Genomic DNA, 26,654 nt, shown 5'->3' with positions numbered 1-26,654 from the left:
GTGGTCAGTGTAGTGCCCCTATACATTGGTGGTCAGTGTAGTGCCCCGTACATTGGTGGTCAGTGTAGTGCCCTGTACATTGGTGGTCAGTGTAGTGCCCTGTACATTGGTGGTCAGTGTAGTGCCCCATACATTGGTGGTCAGTGTAGTGCCCCGTACATTGGTGGTCAGTGTAGTGCCCCTATACATTGGTGGTCAGTGTAGTGCCCCGTACATTGGTGGTCAGTGTAGTGCCCTGTACATTGGTGGTCAGTGTAGTGTCCTCGTACATTGATGGTCAGTGTAGTTCCCCGTACATTGGTGGTCAGTGTAGTGCCCCTATACATTGGTGGTCAGTGTAGTTCCCCGTACATTGGTGGTCAGTGTAGTGTCCTGTACATTGGTGGTCAGTGTAGTGCCCCGTACATTGGTGGTCAGTGTAGTGCCCCGTACATTGGTGGTCAGTGTAGTGCCCCTATACATTGGTGGTCAGTGTAGTGTCCTCGTACGTTGGTGGTCAGTGTAGTGCCCCGTACATTGGTGGTCAGTGTAGTGCCCCTATACATTGGTGGTCAGTGTAGTGTCCTCGTACATTGGTGGTCAGTGTAGTGCCCCTATACATTGGTGGTCAGTGTAGTGCCCCCATACATTGGTGGTCAGTGTAGTGCCCCTATACATTGGTGGTCAGTGTAGTGTCCTCATACATTGGTGGTCAGTGTAGTGCCCCCATACATTGGTGGTCAGTGTAGTGCCCCCATACATTGGTGGTCAGTGTAGTGCCCCTATACATTGGTGGTCAGTGTAGTGTCCTCATACATTGGTGGTCAGTGTAGTGCCCCTATACATTGGTGGTCAGTGTCAGGGTCTCCTGTGGAATTCTGAAGTCAGGATACATTATTGATGGGTCCTCTATACTATAAAGGTTCCTGTATTCAGTCATACGTTGGTTAGCTGAGAACAATGATCATTATAAGGGATTGTATTGTGCCCTCCCATGGTGGCAGCGCCCTCTCCTGATGGTGTGTACAGAAGCCTGGCACTGAGGGTGAATACCGCGGGGGGGGGGGTTATCTGTTGGTGGAGTCCCGGCGGAGAGGATGGAAATGTCTTGAATCTTTCATTAAACCTTGTGTATGGAAGCCGTCCTCCCAGACATCCCCCGTAATTGGGCTTTGTTTTATTGGCTGTATAATGAAGCACAGGGGGGCAATCCTGACTGGCGATGGATGGCAGGCTGGCAGCCCTCTCACCGCTCATACTGATGAGGATTGGAATCACATCATTTGTGATAATAGTTACACACTGGATGGGGGGCCCCTCGGGGGCTCATTTTATTCCTTCTTTTAATAGCGGAGTTTCCTTCACAGCGGTTATTACAAAGATATTCCATGTCAGAGATATTTACTCCCCGCCATCCCTACCGCCTGCAGACCGAACGCTTTTCCTACTACTTAGAAACATTGCTTTTAAATGGCGCTGTCTGTACCGGGACTTCTTAAAGCGATTGGAAATGATCACCTTGTAAAATAACCCATTCCGCTTAAAATAGAAATGAAAGACAAAACATTTTTGTATAGATATAAAAAAAACTATAAATACTAGGATAGCACCAATAGCACTTTTTAAAGGGGTTGTAAAGGTAAAAATTTTTTCACCTTAATGCATTCTATGCATTAAGGTGAAAAAACTTCTGACAGAACCGCCGCCCCCAGGCCCCCTGTTTTACTTACCTGACGCCTCGAAAGTCAGCTTCGCGTTCCCGACATCTGTTCCTCCGCTCACCCTGGCCGCTGATTGGCTGCAGTGGATGGATTGAAAGCAGCGCAGCCATTGGCTCGCGCTGCTGTCAATCACATCCGATGACGCGACGCGCCGGGGGGCGGGGCCGAGTGATACAGCGAGCGGCTATAGCCGCCGGCTGTATCACGGGAGCGCGCCCGCAAGCACTCACCACCGTGCGAGGGAGCTCGCATGAAGGTGGTGAATGCTTGCGGGGAGGAGCTGAAACAGCCGCCGAGGGACCCCAGAAGACCAGGTTCGGGGCCACTCTGTGCAGAACGAGCTGCACAGTGAAGGTAAGTATAACATGTTTGTTATTTTAAAAAAAAAAAAAAAACACCTTTACAACCGCTTTAAGATCGAGTACAAGTACCGATACTTTTGTATGTCATGTGACATTGGCACTAATATGCAGCACCGATGGGCACTGATAGGTGGCACTGATGAGGCGTGGACTGTGTCAGTAGTTTTTTTATTTTTATAATTACGCATTACAAAAGTTCGAAAATTCGGAAATCCAAAAATAAGAATGAAAATCCGAAAATTCTAAAGAACAACAATCTGAAAATTAGAAAAAACGAAAATTTGAAATATGAAATAATAACTAACTAATAATAGCTATTACCAACTATTAAATTATAGGTATTGGAACTTCCTTTCAAATTTGGCGATTAGCGAACATAACGAATACAAATTTATCCGAAGTTACAAATAATCCGTAATAACAAATGCCGAATCTAAAGGAATGGAACATTACGAATTAATAGAAATAAATAATAAAAATAATAACTTATTATTATTATTATTTATTATTATTTTGTTCTGTTCCATTCGTTCAGATGCGGCATTCCTTTTTTTTCGGATAATTCGTAACTTCAGATAAATTCGGATTCATTACGTTCGCTAACAGCCAAATTTGAAAAGAAAGCAATACCTATAATTTAATAATTAGTTATTTTTAGTAAGTTATTATTTCAAATTTTTGGATGTTCAGATTTTTGTTCCTTTGTTATTTTCGGATTTCTGGATTTTCAAGTTTCCAGGTTTCCAAATTTTCTAATTTTCTAATTCCTGAAATTTCTAATTTCTGAATTTCCGAATTTTCGAATTTCCAAATATTCAGAAAAATTCGGAAATTCGGGAATTCGGTTATTTCCGAATTAACAATTTTTTTTAAATTAGTTAAAAAACGAATTCGGAAAAACGAATTGCACACGTCTATTATTTACTTTAAACCAAACAGCACCTCAAAGGGTCACTGGGAGTGTACTTCCTAAACCCTTCACCCTGCAACCCCCCCCCCGCTGTCATTCCACTTCCTTTAGCACTAATTACATTCAAACTTCCAAAAAAACTTTGATACCAATTTAAGTTCTCTTTCAAATTTCCCACTTTTTGAAACAGACTGCAACCAGGTCACATGGTTGTTTTTTTTCCATGCGATCCGGTGCAGGCAAACAGACTGCGTTTGCGACCTGCGTTTTGGGATGTCATTAACACTGCACTAAAACCCGCTGCAAATCTAAAGGTGTGCAGGAAACACACACCGATTGCACTTTTTCCGGCATTGTGTTCTAGTATGAACCGGGGCTAACTGTTCACTGATTGGTTTCTTTTGTTGCTTGAAATTGCTCTCCAAAAACATATATAGGGAATGTAAAGTTATCTTATCATATGTTTACTTGACTACTCTAAGTTGCTTTGTTGAAACTTTCCTCCCCCAATGTTTATTGTCTAGGCACAGTGGCCAAGTGGTAAGGCGTTGGTCTCGTAAACCAAAGATCATGGGTTCAATCCCCATCTGTGCCTGAAGCCAATATCTGATGGTTTCTTTATGATGTGTTACATATAATCTGTTATTTATTAACAGGGAAAAATGCTGAGTTACTTAAAAATGTCCTAATATTATAGACAAGCAGTGGCCTTTGAGAATTGCTCATGTGTCAGTGTGTGTACATATTGTATATTAACCCTTTCATGACTAAGCCTATTTTTGACATTTGGTGTTTACAAGTTAAAATCCGTATTTTTTGCTAGAAAATTACTTAGAGCCCTCAAACATTATATATATTTTTAGCAGAGAATCTAGAGAATAATATGGCGATTGTTGGAATATTTTATGTCACGCGGTATTTGTGCAGCGGTGTTTTAAACGCAACTTTTTGGGAAAAGGGACACTTTCATGAATTAAAAAAAAAACGAAACAGTAAAGTTAGCCCAATTTTTTTGTATAACGTGAAAGATGCTGTTACGCCGAGTAAATAGATACCAAACATGTCACGCTTTATAATTGCACGCACTCGTGGAATGGCGACAAACTACGGTACCTAAGAATTTCCATAGGCGACGCTTTAAATTTTTTTTATGGTTACCAGGTTAGAGTTACAGAGGAGGTCTAGTGCTAGAATTATTGCTCTCGCTCTGATGATCGCAGCGATACCTCACATGTGTGATTTGAACACCGTTTACATATGCGGGCGTGACTTCCGTATGCGTTTTCTTTGCTGCGCGAGTTCGCGGCGACGGGGGGGCGCTTTAAACATTTTTTTTTTCTTATTTATTTTATTTATTTTTATATAATTAAATTGTGTTTTCAAAAAAAAAAAAAATTGATAATTTTTATTGCTGTCACAAGGAATGTAAACATCCCTTGTGACAGTAATAGGTGGTGACAGGTACTCTTTATGGAGGGATCGGGGGTCTTTCAGACCCCCGATCCCTCCTTTGCACTTCAAAGTATTCAGATCGCCGTTTTCGACGATTCTTAATACTGTATATTTTTTTTAAACTGGCGCCATTGGCAACCGAGTAAACGGGAAGTGACGTCATGACGTCCCTTCCGTGTTTACAATTAGGAGGCTTCCAGACTGTCAGTAGCCGCTGGAGGCGGCGAATTGTTGATCGAGGCTCCTGGTGGAACGGGAGGCCCGGTAAGAGCGGCGGGAGGCAGCGGGAGGTGGGCGTCCCCTCCTGCTCCTCCGGTATAACAGCCGAGCGGCTTTTAGCCACATCGGTTGTTATCGCCAGAAAGCCGATCGCTGGCTCTAAAAAACAGTACGGGGATGATGCCTGCAGCTGCGGGCATCATCCTGGTATAACCCCGAAAGCTGAGTACGCACATCTGCGTACGCTCGGCGGCAAGGGGTTAAGGGGCAAGGGGTTAAAAATCTTTTAAACATACAACATAATAAAAATATATCTACATATATACAGAAAAAAAAAAAAAAAAAAAAATATATATATATATATATATATATATATATATATATATATATATATATATATATATATATATATATAAATATACTCACTGGCCACTTTATTAGGTTGCAACCCAATGCAACTCAATGCATTTAGGCATCAATGGGCCCGTTTGAGACCCCTGGACTAGACTGATGCAATATTATAAGACTAGGAAATGTTTTTCAACACATTTACTGTTTTTTAACGTAGTGCATCAAGACTAAACTAAAAACTAAAATCACACAATTTGAGGCAAATATAAGGATTGAACCCATGATCTTAGAATTGCAAGACCAACACCTTACCACTTGTCCACTGTGCCTTCACCTTTCTCAGGTCAGACACCAAACATAAACACTATACTGAGACTCAAAGGACACACAGCAGGGACATTTGACACCCTCTTCCTCATAATAGGGAATGAAAAGTCTTTCTTTTCATATGTTAATGTGGTGGTGCTCACATGTTTTGTTGGAACTTCTTCCCACAATTGACACTCAGAGAGGGCACAGTGGCCAAGTAGAGGGTTGTTCAGATGCATGTGTGTGCATTTGTCTGGCAAGACCAACATGTGTATCTTGGTCATGTACCAAGGGGATGCTTGCTAAGATACCCCTGCCGATCTAAGTGCCTCTTATATTATTATGAACTCCTTTCATACCGGTAGCCCTCGATAGGCATGTGTTTTCCTGATAAATGGGACTAGACTGATGCATTATTATAATACTAGGAAATGTTTTTTTATCACATTTACTGTTTTTTTATGTAGTGCATCATGACTAAACTAAAATCACAAGATTTCAGGCAATTGCCTAGAACAGGAACAGATGGGGATTGAGGCCATTATCCTTGGTTGTTGAGACCAAAGCCTTGCCACTTGGCCACTGTAGCCTCAACTATAGCAAGCTTAAGTCTAATAGACAGTATATTAAGGTTTGTAGGAGACCTGGACGGCTAATTGAAAAGTCTGAATCCTTCAGGTGGTCTATTTACTTTAAACCATAACTACTTGGCTGTCTTTAGATTCTTTATTGAAAACTTCCATACCCAAGAGCCACTCGAGGAAGGCACCATGGCCAAGTGGTAAGGTGGGGATCTTAGAACCCACATTTGACTGGAGGCATAGGCTAGCTGTGTAGCCTAGAAGCTCCCAACAGTGTAAGAAATGCTCAGAGGATGTAGATAGTGTTTAATGCACCCCCTTTACATATTCTAGAATGTTTTACCTGTCTATTCTTTGCTCTTTGATCTACTTGTAACTGACAAATCAATAAACCCGAGCCTCGGACTAACCAAGAAAAATGACAAAATATACAAAAACTTTCCATATATGTATGTACTAAACGCTGCTACCCTTACACACCCAGTGTATAAGTGCTATATTATATAGCCCAATGTAGCGGCGCTAGGTGAAAAATCAGGATTTTCAAAACAACTTAAACCAGTGTTTCAATGTAAATCAGCAAAAACAATATAATATAAATCATAAGCTGAAGTGTTTTTAATAAAGTGAGGATTTTACACAATGTAAGCTTTTCTTCCTTTTTGGTGACTTCTAATTTGGGAGAGTGATTTTCTTTGGAGGAGAGAGAGATACTGGTCCGGGGTCCCCCTCCCTTAAAGGGGAAAAGAGCTGTATGACCCACATTACAATAGAACAGGGGTCTCAAACTGGTGGCACTCCAGCTGTTGTGAAATTACAAGTCCCATCATGCCTGTGCCTGTGGGGAGTCATACTTGTAACTGTCAGGCTTCCAATGCCTCATGAGACTTGTAGTTCGGCAACAGCTGGAGGGCCGCCAGTTTGAGTCCCCTGCAATAGAGGGTCATGGCGATCCGGTGAGTGGTCTGTGTTAAAGGATAAAATACATGTGTAGCGGTGTAGTTACCACTAGTAACAAACATCCACCCATTCATCCCGCTGCCAGACTCCCAAACATCACTTGCAGAGACAATTAACGGTCTTTTTCTGGTTTTGTTTTTGTTTATTGGGGGGTACAACTTGGTTGGGGAAAAGGTTATATGGGATGCCCATAGGATAGTTCATTTGCCATCATATTTTAAAGATTTCACACACTAGCACATAGTTAGAGCCAGAAGAGATGATGTGCATTTATTAATTGCTATGATCTTCCTCCTGCATCACAATGCAGACTGTTGCTCCTCCTCTGCATAACTCCCGCAGACTATTGTTTTCAGGCATTCCTGAACCATTAACATGTAAGGAATGAGGACCTCACTCTTGACCGTGTAAAGGTGATGTTCCCAGAACTCCTCTCCTGCACAAAGCTTATCCTGAAGTAAAGTAATGTCACATCCTCTTCTGTAAGCAAGAAGGACCCACTCTGAATAAATCCTTAAGCTGGCTCTGATTGCTCACTGCTACTAGGCCAGAGGCCTGCATCAACTCTCACCGGAGGCCTAGTAGTTTAAAAGCACATGTTGCTTGGGGGACTACTTTTCCCAGCCAGCCCAGCTTGCAATTCCTGTGCCCTCAGGCCACATCGATTTGACACATATCCCCACAGTCTCTCCTCTGATCCAGGACTCCCCATTATTGACCGTGTAATGATGAAGACTTTGCTGATGACCGTGTAAAAACAAAGTTCCCTCACAGACTTCCTGGCACATCCAGCCCACCACTGTGGTACACTCACCGACCTTTCTCTACCCTCAGTCCTTGATGGAGAACTTGACCGGACCATACGTTCCGACAGCTTCACCTGCCCCTCTGCTCCAGGAGTTCTTTACCAATGACTGTGTAATGATAAAGACACTGCCAATGACCATATAATGGCAAAGTTCTTTCACAGCTCTCCCTGGGCCTCCTCCTGCGATCGGCGCACCGCTCCCCCCCCAGATGGGGGTGCCCCCCTGCTGCTGTCTAGTATTCCATCCTCCATTTCACTTAGCTGACAACTCCTCCCCAGTGGCATGTTACCTCAGCTTATATAGGAGGCCTGCCCCCTGACAATACCAGTTGAGGATTGGTCAGGACTTCCACATGAGCTGCCTGCCACTCCAGTCCCAGGCCCTACCCCTCTTCCAGAACATTCTCCCTGGAAGCAGGGGAGGCGCCTCAGAATTAGAGCACAGGTGGTCACACCCACTGCTACACTAACCACTCCCATCCCCCCAGATCAAAACAGACAGGCCTAGCTTACAGCATAGGCCTGTCTAAATTTGCCTGTGCTGACAGTCTCCTAGTAAAAATCCTATTACTACTAGCACCTACTTATTGGTAGAGGGTGCTACACATGGGTGACTTATCTACACAGAAGAAGCTGCTCGATTGTTGAAGTATATTGAGGAGCACAGAGCACTGCATGATTCTATGGACACTTTTGATGGACACTTGATGATTTGCTCTTCATGATTTATGTTATATTGTTTTTTGCTGATTTACGTTAAAACACTGGTTTAAGTTGTTTTGAAAAAACTGATTTTTCATCTAGCTTAGTTACATTGGAGTATATATTACAGCATATCTACTTGTAGGTTACACACGCCTCCACAGACTGCCACCAAGGTACCAGTACACTACCCACCAAAAAGTCATGTACTATCCTTTCTTACACTAATTAGAAATGTTTAAAAGAAGGTATTTAACACATTAGCTATATTCATATGTAGTACTTTATAAAGCACAGGGCTTCACACAGATGGGGATTGAACCCATGAATCTTTGGTTTACAAGACCAACACCTTACCACTTTGCCACTGTGCCTTCCTCTGCCTTGTGTCTGAACCCAAACTCAAACACTATACTGAGACTTGTGGAACACGCCATAGGGACATTTTAAACTCTCTTTCCTCTTAATATGGAATGAAAAGGCTTATTTCCTTATGTTTGTATGGCTGTGCTTAAATGTTTTGTTGAAACTTCCTCTGACACTTGATGCTCAGGGTGGAAACGGTGGCCAAGTGAAGAGTAATAATGCATAGGGCAATGATTTGTGGTGAATGTTGTACAGTTACAATGTCAGCAGTTAGTGGAGGATTGCTCAATGTGTGTACTTATCTGGCAAGATCAACAGGTGTATCCAGGGCAGTGTTTCTCAACTCCAGTCCTCAAGGCGCCCCAACAGGTCATGTTTTCAGGATTTCCCTCAGATGAAATGGCTGTGGTAATTACTAAGGCAGTGAAACTGATCAAATCACCTGTGCAAAATAATGGACATTCTGAAAACATGACCTGTTGGGGCGCCTTGAGGACTGGAGTTAAGAAACACTGATCCAGGGTATGCTACCTGTAAGGCCCCTTTCACACTGGGGTGGTAGGGGGCGTAAAACAGCGCTATTTTTAGCGCTGTTTTACCGCGGTATTCGGCTGCTAGTGGTGCGGTTTTAACCCCCCGCTGGCGGCCGAAAAAGGGTTAAATCCACTCGTATAGCGCGGCTATAGCCGCGCTGTCCCATTGATTTCAATGGGCAGGAGCGGTGAATACACCGCTCCTTCACCGCTCCAAAGATGCGGCTGACAGGAGATTTTTTCTTCTCCTGCCAGCTAACTGCTTCAGTGTGAAAGCCCTTGGGCTTTCACACTGAACAAACAGCGGAGGCTGTTTTGGGGCAGTATTTTTAGCGCAATAACGCCTGCAAACCGCCCCAGTGTGAAAGGGGCCTTAGGGTGTGCTAAAGCAGTGGTTCTCAAGTACCCTCCAACAGGCCATGTTTTCAGGTTTTTCTTTATCTTGCACAGGTGCTTTAAATTAGAGTCAATGGCTTGGTATTTTGGACAGCTATTGGCCTGTTGGGGGCACTTAAGGTCCAAGAATGAGAACCACTCAGCTGAGTTTATTTTATTATGAAATCCTTTATTTCCAATAGTCCTCTAGTTTATGGTGTCACAAAGAGGCATATGTTTTCATGATGCAGGCAATTGTCAAACTGCTACACTATGCTTTAGAATAACACCTAGAAATGTTTAAATTACTAGATTTGTATGTAGTGCATCACGACCAATCTCAAATCACAAGCTGAAGCTTTTAAGCAATTGTCTAATGCAGGCACAGATGGGGATCGAACCCATGATCTTTGGTTTACAAAACCAACACCTTACCACTTGGCCACTGAGCCCCCAGCTGCTGTAACCCAAAATCTAATAATAGTATACTGAGGCTTGTAGCACACTTGGCTAATTGTAAGATCTAAAACCTTCTGGTGGGCTACGAAATGGTCTAGGCTTATTCACTTAAAAAAAAAAAACAACTACTTGGCTATTCTTTGAATCTTTGTTAAAAATTTCCTTCCCCAAGAGCTGCACATGAGGGCACAGTTTTTAGCGCTGTAAATTCTCAAAACATGGCCAAGATTGAGAACCACTGTGCCAAGGCACCTCAGCTGAGTTTATTTTATTGTGAAATCCTTTATTTCCTGTAGTCCTCTATTTTATGATACCACAAAGAGGCATATGGTTGTCACCCAGGCAGGACTTCATTAACTAATGGTGACTTAACTCGGCTATGTGCCACATCCCTAGGATTCAATACATGAAACAGAAAATTCCCCAAGGAGGTGGGATTTTAAAGGCACTTGAATAACAAAAATATATAAGGTAAATAAAAACAATATTTAATAATACATCAATGGATAAAAAAAAAAATGAGTACATGGCCAAAGAGCTACTAGTACACCAACTATGAGAGTTGTGATGATACAATGAGTCTTCCTCTATCCAACATGTTTCAGAGAATTCACATCTCCTTCATCAGTGGTATGAGGTGTATCATATATCTATAATGTAATAAAAATACATAAGTCATAATGAACATATTTGTCATACATATATAACTCATATTCTTGTTAAAGAGTTATTCTACTGTATCAAAGTTCTTTTGTTTATTTTTTTCATCTCACGAGAAGTCACATCTCATTCATGCATTAATGGGGGTTAGCCGTTACTTTTAACATGGTTATGTTACAATAAACACTATAGATGGAATCTCCAGAGTTACCGGCCATTCTGTTTATGCGTTTGAAAAAATGGAATAGCCCATGATCTTTTGTTTATATGAGACCAAAGTCTTACCAATTAGTAGCACACCTCCTGCATGGGGTAGAGGAGTGGACTCACATCTAGCAGAGAGAAGGCTAGAATTTACCTGAGGGTGGATCCATGGCCGCAGTGGAGAGTGTCACACGACAAAGAAGGGCACCAGTCACTTTGACCTTTTCGAGTTTTATTGCTCCAGCTTCACAGGGAGAAAGTGTTAGGTCTCCATTAGCAAAAAGGATTTCCAGTCTTTTTTTTTTATTATTATTATACAGGATTTATATAGCGCCTACAGTTTACGCAGTGCTTTACAACATTAGGGAAGACAGTACAAGTACAATACAATTCAATACAGGAGGGAATCAGAGAGCCCTGCTCGTTAGAGCTTACAATCTAGGAGGGAGGGTCAAGTTATACAAAAAGGGTAATAGCTGTGGGGATGAGCTAATGGAGAAAATAGTGCAGTTGTTAGATGGAGGCAGGATAGGCTTCTCTGAAGAGGAAAGTTTTCAGGGATCGCCTAAAAGTGGATAAATTTGGAGACAGTCTGACAGATTGGGGTAGGGAATTCCAGAGGATGGGCGAGGCTCGGGAGAAGTCCTGGAGGCAGATATGGGAGGAGGTGATGAGGGAGCTAGAGAGCAGGAAGTCCTGGGAGGAACGGAGAGGGTGATTAGGTTGGTATTTTGAGACTAGGCTAGTGATGTAGCTGGGGGCAGAGTTGTGGATGGCTTTGTAACTTATTGTTAGTATTTTGAATTTAATTAGTTGGGAGAGTGGCAGCCAATGGAGAGATTGGCAGAGAGGGGTAGCAGACACTGAGTGGTTTGTAAGGTGGATGAGTCTGGCAGCAGCATTCATGAAGGGGGGATAGTCTATTTAAAGGTAAGCCAATGAGGAGGGAGTTTAGTCAAGGCGAGAGATAACCAGGGAGTGAATCAGGAGCTTTGTGGTTTCATTGGTTAGAAAGGGATGTAGTTTAGAGATGTTGCGGAGGTTGAGGCGGCAAGCTTTGGAAAGTGATTGGATGTGGGGTCGAAAGGAGAGTTCAGAATCCAGGATAACACCTAGCACCCTGACATGTGGGGACGGGTGGATGGTTTTGCCATTGCTCTTGACAGACAAGTCAGGGGAAGAGGCACATGGGGGAGGAAATCTTATAAGCTTGATTTTGGACAAGTTGAGTTTTCATTAGTCTTCATTAGTCCAAGAAAGTGCCAGGATCTCCGGAGGGCGAATATAGATCCCCCTCTAGCAGACATCCACTGAGCTCTTCTACGTTTGAAACACACCCTTCTCAACCAGGCAGGGCAGCTTAAAGACTCATATGGTAGGACTTATAGGACTCAGGCCTACACAGCACAAATACTTTGCACACATCCTCCCTAGGCTGAAGCCTGGTGGAAAGAGAGGCTCACCAGACCACTCCCCAAGCTTTTATGGCTTCCTCAAGCATGCACCTCTACAGGAAAATATAAGTGGGAGCCAGAAGGGAGATAAAGACTCAACAGCACAATATTTGCTACCATCCCAGGACAATGGCCCTCAGTGTCAGTGGTCCATATAAGCAGCAATTCTAGAACATAGGGGAGAAACCAAATGAGAAGCTACAAATTGTCTCTGGCAAACTACTACCTAGGAAGGGTAAATTTACTAGACACTCTCGAAATGCAGGGTGACTACAATTAAGCCACTGACCTGGGAAAAAAAGAATTAAGTTTGGTAACCCTTATAACAATTCTACCAGTTCAGGGGGAAAGGTTGCAAGTCACCCCTGGGCTGGGCTTTCCCTGGTGCAACTTTTGTGTACTGGATACAGCGACACTGCATACATTTCATGAAAACCAACCTTTTCTCCACTTTCCCAGATTGCATACTGGGAGCTGAGTGAACAACAATTCTCTAGAGACAAGTAAAACTTCATTGCTGTGTAATTCGTTTGAGTTAATTATTTATTTATTCCAGATCAATTATTTATTATAGGGCCATGTCATTTTGCAATGAATATCAGATTGTTAGCATTCTGACAAAGCAGCTGAAAAATCCAGGAAATTGGCCAGTGCGATACTTTATACTATATGCAAACCCTTGGAGCAATGGTATAGGTTATTGTTATTTGGGGACAAAATATAGAGGCATTTTTGACAACTTTTACATCAATAAATATGGGGGATGGTAAAAATGGGCAATTGCGCCACATTTGTACTGCTCTCCCTTAAGTTGCCAATTGAGTGGAGAGGAGTGTACATATGTCATGGCTGTGATGATTTGCATCAAAGTGCAGCAAAAATTATCCTTGCTGTTGCATTCGGCACACAATTGATACATTTTTTTTTAATTTACACTTTAAATTTTTTAGGACTAGCTTTTGGGTGTCTACCCCTTTCTACTTTGTCCAAGTCCTACCGATGCACAAAAGTTTTGTGAAAAGAAAGGAGAAACCCCTATAAGTTTGTCCTGAAAATTGAAAGTGGTATTAAATCCAAAAACAAAAAATATAATATATTGCAGCTTACCAAATCTTAGATGCCATTGTTGAATAAGTATTCATTTTTTTTCCTGCTTTTTTTCCCCCTTTATTTTCTCCTGGTGATCCAGTCAGTAAGTCTGTTTTTTTTTTTTTCACTTCCTTTAACAGACTAAGCTGTCCAACAAAAGTAGCACTTACAAGGTTCAGATAAACCATTTAACACTGATAGGGTTCGATGTTGGGGTGCTGTATGACGGTGCAATATGATGGTGCCATGTGAGAGTGAAGTATTGGGGTGGGGTATGAGAGTGCAGTATGAAGGAGCTGTATGAGAGTGCAGTATGAGGGTGCAGTATGATGGTGTCATATGAGGATGAAGTATAGGGGTGCGGTATGAGGGTGCAATATGAGGGAGCTGTGAGAGTGTAGTATGAGGGTGCAGTATGGTGGTGCAATATGAGGGTGAAGTATTGGGGTGCAGTATGAGGGAGCTGTATGAGAGTGTGGTATGATGGTGCCATATGAGGGTGAAGTATTGGGGTGCAGTATGAGGGTGCAGTATGAGGGAGCTGTATGAGAGTGCAGTATGAAAGTGCAGTATGACGGTGCAATATGAGGGTGAAGTATTGGGGTGTGATAAGAGGGTTCTGTATGAGAGTACAATATGAGGGTGCAGCATAAGGGTGCTGTATGAGGGTGCAATTTGAGGGTGCAGTATGAGGGTGATGAAGTATTGGGGTGCGGCATGAGGTTCTAGTATGAGGGTGCTGTATGAGAGTACAGTGTGAGGGTGATGAAGTTATGAGGTTCCAGTATGAGGGTGATGAAGTATGAGGGTGCAGTATGAGGTTCCAGTATGAGGGTGCTGTATGAGAGTGCAGTGTGAGGTTGCAATATGAGGGTGAAGTATTGGGGTGCGATATAAGGGTGCAGTATGAGGGTGAAATATGAGGGTGCAGTATGAGGGTGATGAAGTATTGGGGTCGGTATGAGGTTCCAGTATGAGGTTGCTGTATGAGAGTGTAGTATGAGGGTGTTACAGTATATGAGGGTGCAGTATGAGGATGCAGTATGAGGGTACAATATGAGGATACAGTAAGGGAACGCTAAACAAATCAGCCAGTTAAACTGCAATTGAAACAGAAAAGCTTGTTAGGTGAGCCTGTAAGATTATCCTGCTCCAGCTGAGCTGGGTGTCATGTAAGAAGGCTGATAAAACATTCATCCAGCAAGTAAGCTGCAGCCTTTTTCCGTTCCAATTCAGAGAAAAGAAAGACAAGTGGGACAGTTTAGGGTGTAGTAGACAGGAAAAGTTAAAATGTATGTCCAGCCAACACTTTTTTAGTTAAGGAAGGATTAGGCAAGAACCATAACCCTAGTTGGTTCTTACTGCTATCACATAAGAGATTTATCCACACTTCCTGTTCTGCTGACAGCTGTTTAACCAGACAGGAAGTGAGAGAAAATCAGCAACAAGGACACTGACAGAAATAACAATCTGACAGGGGTTCTAACCTTTCCCCACTCTACAAAAAAAAACAAAAAAACACACACACATTTTTTTTTTCTGCCTGTGTTGCTGTTGGAAATTTTTGCTCACTTCCCTCTTTCTTGTTTAGAAGTAAAATTCCAACAGGGATTTCCAATCCTTCCCCGATTTATTCAAAACAAACAAAAAAAAGGTTTGGATAGACATGGAACACCTATCCTTAAAGTGGATCTGAGTAAGCTCTGCTTGGACATGTTCAGCAAGGACATGGAGAGAGCCATGTTGTTGGATGCAATAAGGATGTCCCTTTTATTGAAGTGGTGGTGTATTTTTTTGGAAGTAACTATCTTTTTCACCACCTATATCTTATTAACCCCAAGAAATAAACTTAAGATCAATACCTGATAAACCCATAACTTATATCCCCCAAATATACCAAATCCTGCAGGACTGCCCTGAGATTTTAACACAATCCCATGTTCCACTGTACCAGGCTATGTCCCAGAGTGAAGTGATAGATCGTTTGTCCCTTCATCCACCTCCAGCTCAATGTAGAGCCTGTGTGGCAGTGTGGCATAGTGATCTTCCACCTCACTAAGCATCATTGTTTGGATCCAAACCCAGGACCTCTGTTGCGTCTGGCAGTGATTTTTACTGCTGTGCCTCCTGAGATGCTGGACAGCTCTCTGCCTGATCCTTTGGACAACCCTGCTTGTGGTGAACCTTGAACTCTTTGCTCCTCCCATGAACTTCCTAGTTAAGCCATTTCTATGCACTTCCTGTTCCTGTCCAGATTATTGTGCTCTTCACCATCCAATATCCTGCTCTTGCTGCTATCTGTATCTTCACTACCACTTGTTATCTACCTTTGGCTTGTTCATCAACTACTTGTTACTGACCCTTGGCTTGTTTACTGACTACACTCCTACTTGATCCCTACCTATTACATCTGTTACCTCCTGGTGGGGTGATCCTGAAGATTGCAACCAGGTTCTAGCATGCAGCAAACCTATCTCCGCCATCAGGAGCTTTGGTGAAATGTTAATGCTTAGACCACTCATGTATCATGAGTAAGCCCTGTGATATCTCAAAACGTGTTGACCCTGTTTCCTGGCTCCTGCATTGTCTAGGAGCTATATTCAGATTTTTATGTCTCAATAAAGTTGGATGTTTCATCAGAGTGCAGTTGTCTGGATTTTTGGAGTGTTTTTATGCATGCAGTTATGCGAACTGGGCTGGCACCCAAATTTGTGAGGGATTGAAGGATAACAACGGTGGACTTCTCTTGAGGACCAGCTTATTGTCTACTATTCCAAAGCTATGCCCAATATTCAGTGCCATTTAGCCACTCATTCTGAAGCTATGCCCAATATTCATTGCCACTTAGACCACTCATGTGTCATGATTAAGCCCTGAGATATCTCCAAACGTGTTGACCCTTTCTCCTGACTCCTGCATTGTCTAGGAGCTATTTTCAAATTTTTATGTCTCAATAAAGTTGGATGTTTTATCAGAGTGCAGTTGTCTGGATTTTTGGAGTGTTTTTATGCATGCAGTTATGCGAACTGGGCTGGTACCCGAATATGTGAGGGGTTGAAGGATAACAGCAGTGGACTTCTCTTGAGCAGCGGGTTATTGTTTACTATTCTGAAGCTATGCCCAATATTCGGTGCCATTTAGGCATTCTTATTTTTTGTGCAGCGTGTTATGCGTCAGGCATGTGCTCTTTATCCCAAGGTGTCCCTGTTTCTCAAGTTCCAAGTTTGGGAGGTTTGCCAAAACGTACTTATTCAGCTAATTTCTTGCCAACACTTTGTACCAGCCTTGGCTACAAATTGTGTCAATTTGATGCGGCACCAAAGATTTCAATGTGAAAGTGGAAACTCCTGCGCTGTCGGGGGGGCTACGCTAAAAGGACACTGCTGCAACACCTAAGTACTGATCCAAGGCAGGACAAATAAGACAAAAGTGGGGGAGATTTCCACACTTTGCTTGGTTAAAGTACGTCAAAACCCAGGAACATAAATGTGTATATTGCAGCTTTCCAGTCTTTAGATGTAGTGTCTGCATTTGTCTTTTTTTTCAAGCTAAGGAGATTTTCTGCAAGTACAGAAAATACCTGTTAATGCTGGCAGAAATGTGGTGTCCTTGTCACTGTCTGTAAAATCCCAAACAGTGTAATCAGTTTATTCAGTTTTCTTTTGTGGATTACAGAACACATCCCCTATGTTAGAGATGAGGAGAAGGGGAAATGATTCTAGTGCTAACACATTTCCTGACCTAGGATAACAAGGCTACTCCTCCAGTGTTTATGGCAGGATCACCAGGTAAAAATAAGGCTGATTTACCACTATTCATTGTGACAATACAGACATTAAAGTGGTTCTAAAGGCGGAAGGTTTTTTACCTTTATGCATTCTATGCAGGAAGGTAAAAAAACCTTCAGTGTGCAGCTCCCCCCTAATACTTACCTAAGCCTGATCCTGATCCAGCAATGTGCACAAGAACAGCAGCCCTCCCGGGTCTCTCTGTCCTCATTGGCTGTGATGCAGCAGCAGTAGCCATTGGCAATGAGGCGGGAGTGGGGGGGGGCCACGCTCTCTGTGTCTTTGGCTCATTGGCTGTGATGCAGCAGCAGTAGCCATTGGCAATGAGGCGGGAGTGGGGGGGTGGGGCCACGCTCTCTGTGTCTTATGCCCTAAGGAGAACAGACTAAAAAATAAAACTAAGGCAGTCCCATATCTAAGAACTGATAAGCTGCAATATATTAAATATTTTGCCCGAGCTGTAGATACACTTTCACTGATAGGAAATATTGCAGTACGCCCCCTCTGGCTGTGGTAGAAAACTGGCCAGATTTCTGCTACTACATTGTGACATTAATCCAGACACAGACTCAGCGTAAAAAAAAAAAACACTTTAATTTATCTAATTAGTAAGCTGCTAGAAACCCAAGCACTCTGTTCATGGGCACAAATATCCTATTAAAGGTATTCAGTGACCCGTCATTAATTACATTGTGTATGTCCTAAAACCATTTACATTGTGTTTCTCTATTTTGTTTGATTGGTACAATGTTAAGCATGAAGTGTGCCCTTGTTTCCGGAGATGTGATATCACCCGGCTTGTTACATTATATATGGCTTCTTTTAAATATTTACATAGCTACAGGATTCATTGCATGTATGGTGAAGTGGCAGCTGGTATGTGCTTTCTATGTACACCGACGGGCCTTCTAGATGTAATATATACAATATATACACATATGTCTATACACTGAGCCATGAAATTTTAATTTATAGGATACACAGCAGAGTTTTGCATGGATGAAATGATTGGAATAGAGAAAGTCTAGAGGCCCAAAGAATCATTAAAAAAACATTCTTATGGAAAAAAGTTTGCTAACTCACAGAGAGTCAGGATTAAACAGTGTTACTGGTTTTACCTTACTGTGCAAGTCTACAAGTCACCAGAACAGTTTAAAGCAATGCACTGCACGTGCGGCTAATTCCTTATCTCAGAAGGGAAGCTGAGCAATCACAGTGCAATACAGAGCTCCCTCTAGTGATTAAACTACATATCTCTATATTCAATATAAGGACAAAAATATAGTGAGTATGTCAAAATAAGAAAGTCCCATCAAAAATGACTTCACACCTCTTCCTCTCGGAATCTGTGTTCCTCGGCAGAATGTCCTGTGCTGGGGCTATTAAAAAAAAAAATCTTCTCTTTGAGAGCCTATAGCTCCAATTTCCACTTATGACCAGAAACCATTTAAGCTCCATACATACAATCAGAAAATCGCACGAAAAATACAGCTTTTGAAGCAATCATACGATAATCGGATCATTAGTACAGAGCTTTCGAGAGCCGATCATGACAGTTCATCCGATATTATCCAATCGGACATGCACAAAAATTTTTTTGCCATCTGGCATCATACGTTTTTTTGTTTAATCAGTACAGTTGTCGTTCGAAAATGCAATACAAATACATTACAACTCATTACACAACTTCAGAATTTTTTTTCTGTCGTACGAGAATTTTCGCGACTTTAGTAAACTCTTCAGGTTCGATCTGAGAAAAAAAATGGACGATCATTTGTTCGATAATCTCATTAAGTGTACCATTAGAGTGGTTCCCAATCAAAGGGATCACATGCAGGTTGGGTTCTTCACCGACAAAATGATCTTTCAGCTTGCATATGGAAATACAGAGACTGGTAGTGTTTATTTGTTTAATACTGAAATTGTCAGACACAATGGCAATATAAAATATATATATATATATATATATACACACAGTGGGGACGGAAAGTATTCAGACCCCCTTACATTTTTCACTCTTTCTTATATTGCAGCCATTTGCTAAAATCATTTAAGTTCATTTTTTTCCTCATTAATGTACACACAGCACCCCATATTGACAGAAAAACACAGAATTGTTGACATTTTTTCAGATTTATTAAAAAAGAAAAACAGAAATATCACATGGTCCTAAGTATTTAGACCCTTTGTTCAGTATTTAGTAGAAGCACCCTTTTGAGCTAATACAGCCATGAATCTTTTTGAGAAAGATGCAACAAGTTTTTCTCACCTGGATTTGGGGATCCTCTGCCATTCCTCCTTGCAGATCCTCTCCAGTTCTGTCGGGTTGGATGGTAAACGTTGGTGGACAGCCATTTTTAGGTCTCTCCAGAGATGTTCAATTGGGTTTAAGTCAGGGCTCTGGCTAGGCCATTCAAGAACAGTCACAGAGTTGAAGCTACTCCTTCATTATTTTAGCTGTGTGCTTAGGGTCATTGTCTTGTTGGAAGGTAAACCTTCGGACCAGTCTGAGGTCCTGAGCAGTCTGGAGAAGGCTTTCGTCCAGGATATCCGTTTACTTGGCCGCATTCATCTTTCTCTCGATTGCAACCAGTCATCCTGTCCCTGCAGCTGAAAAACACCCCCACAGCATGATGTTGCCACCACCATGCTTCACTGTTGGGACTGTATTGGATAGGTCATGAGCAGTGCCTGGTTTTCTCCACACATACCGTTTAGAATTAAGGCCAAAAAGTTCTATCTTGGTCTCATCAGACCAGAGAATCTTTTTTCTCACCATCTTGGAGTCCTTCAGGTGTTTTTTAGCAAACTCCATGCGGGCTTTCATGTGTCTTGCACTGAGGAGAGGCTTCCATCGGGCCACTCTGCCATAAAGCCCCGACTGGTGGAGGGCTGCAGTGATGGTGGACTTTCTACAACTTTCTCCCATCTCCCGACTGCATCTCAGGAGCTCAGCCACAGTGATCTTTGGGTTCTTCTTTACCTCTCTCACCAAGGCTCTTCTCCCCCGATAGCTCAGTTTGGCCGGAAGGCCAGCTCTAGGAAGGGTTCTGGTCGTCCCAAACATCTTCCATTTAAGGATTATGGAGGCCACAGTGCAGCAGAAATTTTTTTGTAACCTTGGCCAGATCTGTGCCTTGCCACAATTCTGTCTCTGAGCTCTTCAGGCAATTCCTTTGACCACATGATTCTCATTTGCTCTGACATGCACTGTGAGCTGTAAGGTCTTATATAGACAGGTGTGTGGCTTTCCTAATAAAGTCCAATCAGTATAATCAAACACAGCTGGACTCAAATGAAGGTGTAGAACCATCTCAAGGATGATCAGAAGAAATGGACAGTACCTGAGTTAAATATATGAGTGTCACAGCAAAGGGTCTGAATACTTAGGACCATGTGATATTTCAGTTTTTCTTTTTTAATAAATCTGCAAAAATGTCAACAATTCTGTGTTTTTCTGTCAATATGGGGTGCTGTGTGTGTACATTAAAGCGGATGTTCACACAATTTTTAAAGTTTTCATTCATATTAGACAACAGCATAGAATGCAAAACTTTTTTTTTTTTTTTCCCGCGAGATTTTGTTGCGGGATTTGAAAAGAAGAAGTGAGGTTAGACATTGCAATGGGACGGGAACTTCCTAGGACGCCGCCCGTTGTGATGGCAACCAGGATGCTTACGACACTCCGCGCCGTTACAACTGAGCATGCGCGGGAACCAGCAAGGAATGCTGGTAGCTCAGCATCACTGGAACTAGGAAGTGAATGCTTGTGGGCTTCAAATGCCCACAAGCAAGATGAAAACGGCCGTCCACATTTTTAAAAACTTATTATTTGCAACGAAACCGGACATCTGGGGAGGAAATTAACGCAAAACGTGAGTGTGCCATTGTCATTATGTGATGTTTTAAGTGTTTGAAAAAAAAAATACAAACCGTCAGTGGACATCCGCTTTAATGAGGAAAAAAATGAACTTAAATGATTTTAGCAAATATAACAAAGAGTGGAAAATTTAAGGGGGTCTGAATACTTTCCGTCCCCACTGTATATATATATATATATATATATATATATATATATATATATATATATATATTGTATATACAGGTGGTTCCCAGGTTACAAATATTCGACTTACAAATGACTCATACTTACAAACGGAGGGAGATAACAGGAAGTGAAAGGAAATCTACCCCTAGGAAGGGAAATTCTCTCCTGTGATGCCCTGTGCACACGGAAAGATTTTCCGATGGAAAATGTCCGATCGGAGCGTGTTGTCGGAAATTCCGACTGTGTGTAGGCTCCATCACACATTTTCCATCGGAATTTCCGACACACAAAGTTTGAGAGCTTGATATAAAATTTTCCGACAACAAAATTCCGATTGTGTGTACACAAATCTGACGCACAAAGTGCCACGCATGCTCAGAATAAATTAAGAAACGAAAGCTATTGGCTACAGTCCCATTTATATTCCAGACTTACGTGTTTTACGTCACCGCCTTCAGAATGATCGGATTTTCCGACAACTTTGTGTGACTGTGTGTACGCAAGACAAGTTTGAGCCAACATCCGTCGGAAAAAATCCTAGGATTTTGTTGTCGGATTGTCCGATCAATGTCCGACCGTGTGTACGGGGCATAAGAGTTATCATGAGAAAAAGGTGTCTCCACTGGAGCTTTATCACCAATCCTTGTTTCCACAACAACCCAAAATTTTCAAAATCCAATTGTAACAGGGACAGAAAGTGAGGTGAAATCTTCTGAACAGGGGCACAGACAGCAAAACAAATGTTACAGGGGTGTTAACCCTTCCCTATAACTCGAGGACCGCCTGTACTGTATACTACTTTTTTTTTTTACATTTGCTCATTTGTCAGTACAACAAAAGAACAGGGATGTTATTAAAATAGTGTACTGAACAAACGTCCTAAATACACTATATTGTCAAAAGTATTGGTACGCCTGCCGATACACACACATGAACTTTAATGGCACTTCAGTCTTAGTCCGAAGGATTCAATATTGAGTTGGCCCACCCTTTGCAGCTATAACAGCTTCAACTTTTCTGGGAAAGCTGTCCACAAGGTTTAGGAGTGTGTCTATGGGAATGTTTGACCATTCTTCCAGAAGCACATTTGTGAGGTCAGGCACTGATGTTGGTTGAGAAGGCCTGGCTCGCAGTCTCCACTCTAATTCATTCCAATGGTGTTCTATCAGATTGAGGTCAGGACTCTGTGCAGGCCAGTCAAGTTCCTCCACCCCGAACTCGCTCATCCATGTCTTTATGGACCTTGCTTTGTGCACTGGTGCGCCGTCATGTTGAAACAGGAAGGAGCCATCCCCAAACTGTTCCCACAAAGTTGGGAGCATGAAATTCTCCAAAATGTCTTGGTATGCTGATGCCTTAAAAGTTCTCTTCACTGGAACTAAGGGGCCAAGCCCAACCCCTGAAAAACAACCCCACACCATAATCCCCCCTCCACCAAATGATTTGGACCAGTGTACAAAGCAAGGTCCATAAAGACATGGATGAGTGAGTTTGGGGTGGAGGAACTTGAGTGGTCTGCACAGAGTCTTGACCTCAACCCGACATCCAACATCAGCGCCTGACCTCACAAATGCGCTTCTGGAAGAATGGTCAAACATTCCCATAGACACACTCCTAAACCTTGTGGACAGCCTTCCCAGAAGAGTTGAAGCTGTTATAGCTGCAAAGGGTGGGCCAACTCAATATTGAACCCTACGAACTAAGACTGGGATGCCATTAAAGTTCATGTGCGTGTAAAGGCAGGTGACCCAATACTTTTGACAATAAAGTATATATATATATATATATATATATATATATATATATATATATATATATATATATATATATATATATATATATATGGAAGTGATTTAGGTACTGTATGCAAATTAGTCATGGAGCAGGAAAATTTCTCATTGCATCTCTGGCCCTGGGAAATATTTTAGACTCTGATTTCCTGTCTGAGAAGTTCGATGAACAAGGCTCTTAAACTGGAACCTTGCTGGCCAGCATTTTCACAGGGTGATATTTGGGACCTTTTGGAAAAGAAATATACTACTGCTACTACTAAAGATTTAAAGGAAAAGTTAAATTCAGCTTCTTCTGATTTACCAAGGTTAGACTTGGACAAAAAAGAGACCTCTTGCAGGGTTTACTTTAAAATGCATAACAGAATGCAGGGGAACTGCCTGGCCCACATAATGCCTTCTTCCTCTGTGTTCTTGGACCATGGGAGTTCCCCTGTGAAATTAGGTGTACAGTTCACAGGCAGCTTGACTTGCCATGTGCACAGCTGCCTTATGTCTGATGGCAGAGGTCAGGGTGCATAGGGCACCAAAAGAAAAATAGATTCTGTTGGCCAGGCAGTGCCACAGCAGTTTCCATACAGTTAGGCAAGCCCTGCTGTAAAGTTCTCTATTGTGAAAGTCCAGCCATGTAAAACAGGGAAAAGTTAATGAGTAGATGTGGAGGACAGGACAGGTCATCTCCAGCCTCTTCTACCTACAGCAGTGGGCATGTAAACAGGGGTCAGGACTTTTTTTTTTTTTTGGATGAAGGTTGGAATCTTTTTCCCCCCGTATAAAAGAGGAGACGCAGAGTAGCCACGGGCTGGTGGAAAGAGGCAGTTTGAGAGTAGGAGGAGATGTGGTAGTTTTGTGCCAAGACTATATTTCGCTCTATGGGCCCACTTGGCTTGCAGAAATATTCTATATTTCGAGGTCTGAGGATTAGGAGTGAAGTATGGAATGCTGGCTGGCAGGACACACTGTTCTATTAACATGTACTGTTCTATAAACCCAGGATGTATTGTATCTTTTTTCCGCCAGTAAAACATTGAAAGGGACCTGACTGGAAGTTCTTTATTGATAAAAGGGGCCTTTATTCCTGTCGTATGGCCTTGGGTCAGGAGCATGTGTATGGAAACAAGATGGCAGAACTTCCCTTTTGAGTAGGAGGGTCCTAAATCTTTTTCCCCTTCTAGGAGGGTGTCCCTAGGCCAGCACGGGGCATTGCTGGCGAGCACTAAGAGACCTGCTTACAGGTAGATTCTGAATTCTGTACAGTGCATCACCATGTAATGACATAGGGCCATTCTCTGCCGCATTCTCCTGTGAATCCAGGGTAGTGGGTGGCGTCTTGATGCCTTGGGCTCATAGGAAGTGGTTTGAATAGTCATTATTCAATCAGTCAGTTAAGCCTTGGTTCTATGTAAATAGCTTAATTATGAATAGAGTCACAGTCCTTCTGATCCTCTCATTTACGAGCAGCTTTATTTCAGAGGGTAGGTCTAATTGGTTAAGAACCACAGATTCTCCACATTAATGAATAGTAGCCACAGACAATGTGATCAGGGCTGCCTAGGCAGAAAGATGGGGAGCTGCAAGGAAGAGATACTTTACTCCACGCAATACTATAATTTGGAAATTTACCCTGTTGAGTCACGTGAAATGTGAATTCTGATGATAGATCCTCTTTTACTATAAAATGATTGTAGGTGACTGGAAAAATTCTTTAAGAAAAAGATAAATCTGATTTATCTGACTGTTATTTTTCCCTTGACTTTAAATGATCTCTGCAGCATAATGAAGCTTTAGAAATCAATTATAGCCTAATTACACGGCAATCCCCAGATAATCGCTTGCCTCTGCAGAAACGCATTCTGAACATGGAGCTGCCAGATTGGTTTCATTGGAAGAAAAACAATTATTGTTCATTTTGGAAGGTGATTAAACTAAGTCACAAGGAGATTGAGATAGTGTTGGTGTTTCAGTATGCACTATCTTCCCTCGCAAGCTCATTAGTTCAGGAGAGTATTGCTTTTTCCTCCAGTGACCACTGGCATTTTACCTAAAGGGCATCTCCAACCTAACATCTACCTACAGCAGCAAACCACACAGGTATGCCTCACTTGCTGATTTGTGAAGAATTTATATGCTTGTTCTGCTTCAAACACTGCTTTATGCATTGAAATACCGCCTTTAGACCTCAGTCTGTCTGGCTATTATAGTCACCTGCTAAATAAGCACCCTCAACAGACAGTTCAACTCTCCCTATCCTATCCTATCCTATCCTCCCTAACTCTACCTGTCCATCAATCTGCCTAGGGTGCAGGCGCCGGCATTGTAAGTAAAGGAAACTGGCTTCATTGCAGGTTTCCTACTGCTCATGTGTGAGTTGCGCTGCACTTTCTAAATGGTTCCGCCATCTTCTGGGACCTGTGTGTGTCCCAGAAGGCGGGGGGGGGGGGGGGGGGGGAGAGAGGTGCCAGAAATGCACATAGATCGCCGATCTTACCCGGAAGTGGGAGTGGGTACCTGTCAACACAAGGTACCCACTCCCCCCCAAAAAGTAGCAAATGTGGCAGTGGGACGGGGGGAGGGTGCACAAAAATGCAGTACATGGGATGTTTACTGGTCATTTGCGGTGTAATCTTCTAAGCCTTATGCGTGCTATAAAGGCTGGTAGCCTATTTAGGAAACATGAAGAAGAAGGGGTCTATCTAAGGGCTAAACCAACTGGCCCCAAGATACTGGAAATTGGGATTATACCATTTACAGATATAAAATAACAAGCTGTAGTTACACTGAATTGCTGCTAGATGAGATTATTACATACATAACTAAATGCAACGTAACTGTAATGGATACAGGATAAGTGTTACAGAACAAAGCTGGCGGAAATAAAAACGGATGTAGTCATTCTTAAAGTCAGTTTTTTTCCTTACAATTATCTCCACTGTGCCCCTGGGTTCCCAAAAACAAGTAGCAACTACAACTTTCTGGAGGCTGTTGTGGCTAATCTACTGGTACCCTTCAAACCTTCATGTTGCCCATTAATGTTACCTTTTGCCAATAAGAAAATAAGGAAGGCATGAGGAATTAGTCAAAAAGTGTTAATGGACAGCCAAGGTCATGATTTGTGCCCCCCTGTTTTGAGGATTTTTAGATGTGGTAAGGATCAGCTAAATATAATAGCACTAAGGATCTTTACTAAGAGAAACACGGAAGCCATAATTTTTTAAAATATTAGTAGCTTGTCTATTATGCTGAGCCACTGCATACCTCAATACCTTATGAATCAATAACACAGATCAAGTATGCAGAACAGGTACGCAAGTCTGAAGATACCATTTTTTTTTTATCCTAGGCTCTTAAGTTTAAGTATTTAAGTAGATAACTCTGTATTCCATCCAGCCATCAAACATTTTTAGAAGGTGAGGTCAGCAATAGTAGACCCCAAGTTACTCTCAGGAAATACTTCCTTGAGAACACCCTCCAGCTCAGTCTAATGCCCCGTACACACGGTCAGACATTGATCGGACATTCCGACAACAAAATCCT

General features: G+C 42.3%; 1 protein-coding gene and 2 non-coding genes across 3 annotated transcripts in view; 2 read left to right on the top strand and 1 right to left on the bottom strand.

Moving 5' to 3' along the window:
- The window catches only part of CIMIP2C (ciliary microtubule inner protein 2C), a 46,542-nt gene that overhangs the window by 7,551 nt on the left and 12,337 nt on the right, over positions 1 to 26,654 (top strand). The window lies entirely within an intron of this gene.
- On the top strand, positions 3,496 to 3,567 carry TRNAT-CGU (transfer RNA threonine (anticodon CGU)). Its single transcript has one exon. It is a non-coding gene; the product is annotated as a tRNA-Thr (tRNA).
- On the bottom strand, positions 10,009 to 10,080 carry TRNAT-UGU (transfer RNA threonine (anticodon UGU)). Its single transcript has one exon. It is a non-coding gene; the product is annotated as a tRNA-Thr (tRNA).

This window comes from Aquarana catesbeiana, linkage group LG04, assembly GCF_042186555.1.
Source record: "Aquarana catesbeiana isolate 2022-GZ linkage group LG04, ASM4218655v1, whole genome shotgun sequence".
NCBI classification, from domain to species: domain Eukaryota; kingdom Metazoa; phylum Chordata; class Amphibia; order Anura; family Ranidae; genus Aquarana; species Aquarana catesbeiana.
Note: the sequence above shows the minus strand (reverse complement) of the source record. Positions and strands in the feature narration are given on the sequence as shown.